The sequence below is a fragment of the Chrysoperla carnea genome (assembly GCF_905475395.1).
Source record: "Chrysoperla carnea chromosome X unlocalized genomic scaffold, inChrCarn1.1 SUPER_X_unloc_106, whole genome shotgun sequence".
Classification (NCBI taxonomy): domain Eukaryota; kingdom Metazoa; phylum Arthropoda; class Insecta; order Neuroptera; family Chrysopidae; genus Chrysoperla; species Chrysoperla carnea.
The window spans coordinates 12501-20000 of NW_025408052.1; the positions used below are offsets into that span (position 1 = coordinate 12501).

The 7500-nt window shown below is 29.1% G+C and overlaps 3 non-coding genes across 3 annotated transcripts in view; all 3 read right to left on the reverse strand.

The window, feature by feature from the left end:
• Window positions 1-1233, reverse strand: part of LOC123303588 — a 4578-nt gene extending 3345 nt beyond the window's left edge. Inside the window, exon 1 of the ribosomal RNA XR_006535695.1 lies at window positions 1-1233. This exon is cut by the window's left edge and continues 3345 nt beyond it. This is a non-coding gene — a ribosomal RNA (large subunit ribosomal RNA).
• Window positions 1234-1868: 635 nt separating this feature from the next.
• LOC123303590 lies at window positions 1869-2023 on the reverse strand. The gene has a single exon (XR_006535697.1). It is a non-coding gene; the product is annotated as a 5.8S ribosomal RNA (ribosomal RNA).
• A 953-nt stretch (window positions 2024-2976) lies between these two features.
• Window positions 2977-5132, reverse strand: LOC123303593. Its single transcript, XR_006535700.1, has one exon. It is a non-coding gene; the product is annotated as a small subunit ribosomal RNA (ribosomal RNA).
• Window positions 5133-7500: the final 2368 nt, after the last annotated feature.

The following is a 7500-nucleotide window of genomic DNA, read 5'->3' on the forward strand; positions in this document are numbered from 1 at the left end:
TCTTTCGGGTCCCAGCGTGTACGCTCTAGGTGCGCCTCTATTATAATATAATCCGAAAACTAAATTATAATAATATAAGACGCCCTAGGAGTGCGATATTTAATACATAATATAAATATATCCTCCTTTTATCATTTATAAAAAAATATAAATAATATTTACTTTCATTGTGCCTTTGGGTTTCATAAAATTTATAAATATTTCGATGAAAAAATATTTTATTCCCAATGACTTGCGTACATGCTAGACTCCTTGGTCCGTGTTTCAAGACGGGTCCTGAAAGTACCCAAAGCTATATCGTCGCTGACAGATAAATTTTTAATAAAAAAAAATGAGCCAGTTCATTATCATACACCTACTGACAGTTAAATAGTATCATATAACGGCATAAAATCCGTATATATAATATGTTTTAATAAAAAAACCTATTTATACTCGTGGTGGATCTGAACGCGTTAATAACGCGACTCAATATCAATTTATAATTAATACCATCAAACAATTAATCAAGAAACATAGGCGTTTAACATACACAAAATATTATCAAAAAATAATATTGTACATTAATCAACGCACCAATGCCTATAGATTAATATTTAATGGGTCGCAACGTCCTACAAGATGAGAAGTGCATACCTCGTTATCATACAATTAACAATATACAGCAGTGCATATATTTTTACTAAAAATAAATTCCTAATAAAAATTTTTGTCACATGCTAGTACAAATTGGTTGATTAACGATAAAAAGTAAATGAATCTCATCTTTCGACCTTTCGGGTTTCTCAGGTTTACCCCTGAACGGTTTTACGTACTCTTTAACTCTCTCTTCAAAGTTCTTTTCAACTTTCCCTCACGGTACTTGTTCGCTATCGGTCTCGTGGTAATATTTAGCCTTAGATGGAGTTTACCACCCACTTAGAGCTGCACTCTCAAGCAACCCGACTCTAAGGAAAGATTCACCTATCATCAATAATAATCACTACGGGCCTGGCACCCTCTATGGGTATATGGCCCCATTCAAGATGGACTTGGATGTATTATATAACAATAGGTTTATATTGAATCTTCCTAAACACTACATTCCCCAAGTGTCTGTTTATCAGCCACGGGGTTCAGTGCTGGGCTTATCCCTGTTCGCTCGCCGCTACTAAGGGAATCCTAGTTAGTTTCTTTTCCTCCGCTTAATAATATGCTTAAATTCAGCGGGTAATCTCACCTACTCTGAGGTCGTAAAAGTTTTTAGAAGTATTAAAACAAAAATTTTTTTTATATATTATGTTTTTGTTATATTTTATAAGTAAACAATTTTCTTAATTATTCATACTCAAATTTTTTTAATATTATTATATAATATTATTTTTATATTTATCTAAAGAGAAGAAAATAAAAAATAAATAATTATATATATTAATTTTTTTCGAGTATATTGAAAATTTTATTACAAATAAAATATTCCATAACAAAATATTAATATATAATATTTTTGTTTATTCTTCTTTATTTAATATTTTAAAAATATATTATTAATATCATTTATTATTAATATTATTATTAACATAAAGTTTTATAATATTATATATAAATGATAAAAAATAATATTGATATATTAATTTAAAAATGTCGACAAATAATAAAAAATATATAAATTTTAAATGCTATTAAAAACATTTTATATTTATTTTTTTCTTATATTTGGCGTAAAACATTCATATATAAATAATTTTACATTTCTTTTATAAAAATTTTATTTATCAATTTAATTAAATATGAAAAAATAAATTTTCTTTTTTAATTATTGATAAATTTCTTTTTCATAAAAAAAATTTTATGTAAAATAATCTTTTATTATATTAATATAATGTATACGACCCTCAGCCAGATGTGGTCCGGGAACAGTATCCAAGGACCGCAATGTGCGTTCGAAATGTCAATGTTCATGTGTCCTGCAGTTCACAAGTTGACGCGCAATTAGCTGCGTTCTTCATCGACCCACGAGCCAAGTGATCCACCGTCCAGGGTAATCTTTTTAAATTTTAAATGTAAGTATTATTATTAATAATAATCTTTATTTTTAATATAAAAAATAAAATTATTAATTTATATATCTTTATAAATTCTTTTAAAATAAAAAAATTTTTCTAGAATATAAATTATATATTTTATTTTAAATATATATATATATAAATTAAAGATATTATGGTATTAATAAATATATACATAACATTTTTGATATTTTTGTTAGTGCTAGCTAGATATAATAATTAATATTTGGTATATTTTATAGAAATTTATTTATTTTTTTTTTATAAATTATTTTCTACATAAAAATATATATAATATTAATATGGTACAAAACAAATGGGTTTGTTTTTTAACATAATAACTTTTAATAAAAAAAAAGAAATATCAAGACAAAACATAAAGAAATTTAAATTTGAAATAAATTTTATTCTTTAAAAAAATTTTATCTTGTGTTTTCTTTATTTTTATTATATAACATAGAAAAATAAAAATATAGATTATATCAATTATAATCTTATTTTATTTTTCTTAATAGAGATTATATACATATAAACAAATAATTTCAATATATTCTATTTTTAATTTCACTTTTTTATAAGAGAAATTATTTATAGATTTTATTAATAATTATTGTTTAATAATAATAATAATATTGAATATAAAAATATTTTATATGTAACAAATATATTATTAATATTTATATAATATTCTCTATATTATATGTATAGATATATTATGTGTATAAAAAAAGTTTGGCGTATTACTTTAATATGATATCATAACCAAAATAAATCTCTTTTAACACATAATTACTATTATATATTTTGAGAAAATTACATATTAATATGTTATTTTGTTAAAAAAAATATTTCTTATCAATAATATTTTTATTTTTTGGAATATTTAAAAACAATACAAAAAATATAAATAAATATATTTTATATATATCGTTAATGATCCTTCCGCAGGTTCACCTACGGAAACCTTGTTACGACTTTTACTTCCTCTAAATGATCAAGTTTGGTCATCTTCCCAGCAACATCGGCAATATCAGAAATATTGCCGCGTACCAGTCCGAAGACCTCACTAAATCATTCAATCGGTAGTAGCGACGGGCGGTGTGTACAAAGGGCAGGGACGTAATCAACGCGAGCTTATGACTCGCGCTTACTGGGAATTCCTCGTTCATGGGGAACAATTGCAAGCCCCAATCCCTAGCACGAAGGAGGTTCAGCGGGTTACCCGGACCTTTCGGCCTGGGAGGACACGCTGATTCCTTCAGTGTAGCGCGCGTGCGGCCCAGAACATCTAAGGGCATCACAGACCTGTTATTGCTCAATCTCGTGCGGCTAGAATGCCGCCTGTCCCTCTAAGAAGAATTATTTGTACGCCGGCAGTAAAAACCACATCAAAAAACTGCGTACCCATACACCATAACATATGCAACATAAAGCACAATATATACAAAATATAATCTTGATCGTTAAATCTCAAAAATACATGCATATATAAATACAATACATAACACACATGAAAATGAATGAAATGGGAAACAAACAGCCGATGGGCCTTGAGATGCCGGTAAAGTACGTCTATTTAGCAGGCTAGAGTCTCGTTCGTTATCGGAATTAACCAGACAAATCGCTCCACCAACTAAGAACGGCCATGCACCACCACCCACCGAATCAAGAAAGAGCTCTCAATCTGTCAATCCTTCCGGTGTCCGGGCCTGGTGAGGTTTCCCGTGTTGAGTCAAATTAAGCCGCAGGCTCCACTCCTGGTGGTGCCCTTCCGTCAATTCCTTTAAGTTTCAGCTTTGCAACCATACTTCCCCCGGAACCCAAAAGCTTTGGTTTCCCGGAAGCTGCCCGCCGAGTCATCGGAGGAACTTCGGCGGATCGCTAGCTGGCATCGTTTATGGTTAGAACTAGGGCGGTATCTGATCGCCTTCGAACCTCTAACTTTCGTTCTTGATCAATCAAAACATTTTTGGCAAATGCTTTCGCTTCTGTCCGTCTTGCGACGATCCAAGAATTTCACCTCTAACGTCGCAATACGAATGCCCCCATCTGTCCGTATTAATCATTACCTCGGAGTTCCGAAAACCAACAAAATAGAACCGAGGTCCTATTCCATTATTCCATGCACACAATATTCAGGCAAAATTTGAGCCTGCCTTAAGCACTCTAATTTGTTCAAAGTAAACGTACCGGCCCACCTCGACACTCAATTAAGAGCACCGCGACGGGATTGCAATTGGGGGCTGCCACCGCTCTTAACGGTTAAACACTTACGACAAATTACATAATAAAAATATATATAATGCATTAAATAAATAATAACACTAAAATATACTTTATACATAATCTGTACCACCCACCGGTAGGACGTCCCACATAACATGCTAGTTAAACAATGCGAGCATTGAACCAACAGTGTAGGACACAGATTCGACTACGAGCTTTTTAACCGCAACAACTTTAATATACGCTATTGGAGCTGGAATTACCGCGGCTGCTGGCACCAGACTTGCCCTCCAATGGATCCTCGTTAAAGGATTTAAAGTGTACTCATTCCGATTACGGGGCCTCGGATGAGTCCCGTATCGTTATTTTTCGTCACTACCTCCCCGTGCCGGGAGTGGGTAATTTGCGCGCCTGCTGCCTTCCTTGGATGTGGTAGCCGTTTCTCAGGCTCCCTCTCCGGAATCGAACCCTGATTCCCCGTTACCCGTTACAACCATGGTAGGCGCAGAACCTACCATCGACAGTTGATAAGGCAGACATTTGAAAGATGCGTCGCCGGTACGAGACCGTGCGATCAGCTTAAAGTTATTCAGAGTCACCAAATTAAACGATGCAAATTAAAATTTACACCGATTGGTTTTGATCTAATAAAAGCATTCCTTCCATCTCTGGTCGGAACTCTGTTTGCATGTATTAGCTCTAGAATTACCACAGTTATCCAAGTAAATGTGGGTACGATCTAAGGAACCATAACTGATATAATGAGCCTTTCGCGGTTTCACCTTAATTTGGCTTGTACTGAGACATGCATGGCTTAATCTTTGAGACAAGCATATGACTACTGGCAGGATCAACCAGGGAACTATTTGTATTTATAATATTAAATATATAATAATATACATGATATTTTTGTTTTCTTATTATAAGAAAAAAAATTTTCATACAATAATTATTAATATATAATAATATTATTACAATTTCATTTTAAATATCAGATGGTCTCACCCATTACTGATATAAATTTTTTTTTTTTTATATCTCTATTGTTTTAAAATTAATAGAAAAAACATATGAGATATATATATTATTATTAATTTTTTTTTTTTTCAAATATATATTTTATTATGTCATTTATATAATTTTTTTGCTTTTACAAAAAGAAAATATAACATGTTATTCATAATAAATATTATTGAATAAAAAAAAAAAAAAATAATTATGATTTTTGTCAGACCATCACCAAATGGGTCTTAAAATATTTCAAACATTTTCTCATACTCGTCGCTAGATTGAAAGCGTCATTTATTTTTTAATTTTATTTAAAAAGTTAATTTTAAATAAAAAACGTTATAATAACACTTAATATTCTCGCTTGGTATGAGGTGAGTCAATGTAATATTATTTATAAAAATAATTTTTATATAAATATTGTGTGCTCATATGGGAGTGTAAAGTTTAAAACTTATAACCCATGAACTTGCTTTGACAAAAAAATTTATATGTTATTCTATTTATAATCAATAATTTAATAAAAAAAAATTTTTTTTTAAATATTGATATAAAAAGATATACATATAGAGGTTTTTTTACAAAATTCTCATTAATTTTTTTACAAAAATAATAATACAATATTTAATATCAAAATAATCCAAACTGATTACCATCCAGACTATTATCAATATATATAAGATTGTATTATTATTCATTTCAATACATATTTATTAAAACTGAGATAAAATTTCATATATTAATAAATATGCATGTGTAAAAAAAAAAAATTTTTATATAATAATTGAAAATGTTTTTGCTATTATTTTGTATACATACATTAAATAATTGATAACAATTTAATACAATGTACACCTAAAAAATAATAACAGCATATACATATTCGAAACATTACTAGCAAAAAAACCAAAATACAATATTAAATATCAAAATAAACCAAACTGATTACCATCCAGAATATTTTGAGTATATATATATATAATTTTGTATATTTTGCGTTCATGTTAATAAAATATATAAATGATACATATTTGAAAAGTGTTATTCTTCTTTCTGTTTTTTCGTAATATCATGGTGTCCATAGACATGCAAAAGCGTCATACCAAGCCATATACATACCTACACCACCTTTGTTGAATGATACACGAACAGTATGAAAATTAAACAACATATTCAATATCATTTTATATTATACTAAAATAAATGTTATTCTATTAAGAAAGTGTATATTTTTAAATTTGGCATTCATTACATAGTCAAAATACAATAATAATATAGATGATACATATACGATAATTGTTATTTTTCTTTCTGTTTTTTCGTGATATCATGGTGTCCATAGAATTGCAACGACGTCATACCAAGCCATATACAACTCTACACCACCTTTGTTGAATGATACACGTAGAGTATGAAAAATAAACAACTTATACTATATCATACTATATCATATATGTAAGACTGTTGAACATAATACCACAAAATACACTATTTCATATAGATATACATTCATTCTTGTCAACATAAAAGTACGTTATAAATGATACATATACAATAAGTTTTATTCCTCTTTCTGTTATTCCGTAATATCATAGTGTCCATAGAATTGCAACGACGTCATACCAAGCCATATACAACTCTACACCACCTTTGTTGAATGATACACGGACAGTATGAAAAATAAACAACCTATTCTATACCATTTAATATCATACTAAAACATGAAACAAATGTTATTCTATTAAAAAGTGTATTATTTTATTATATTTAGTATTCATTACACAGTCAACATACATAAATGATACATATACGATAAGTGTTATTCCTCTATCTGTGCATCCGTAATATCATAGTGTCCATAGAATTGCAACAACGTCATACCAAGCCATATACAACTCTACACCACCTTTGTTGAATGATACACGGACAGTATGAAAAATAAACAACTTATACTATACCATACTATATCATATGTGTGAGACTGCTGAACGTAATACCACTAATACACTGTTATACATAGATATACATTCATCTCATTAACTTACACGCACTATCCATCATATATATTAAAGACATTACACCCGGTGCTTCAAACTCAAAATATGATAATGTTTAAAATGGCTTTAAACATCATAAACTTTACAGAATAATCAAAATTTAAAGAAAAAAATTTTAAAAAAAAAATTTTTTTCAGCTAAAAATTTTTATTTTGGGACCAAAA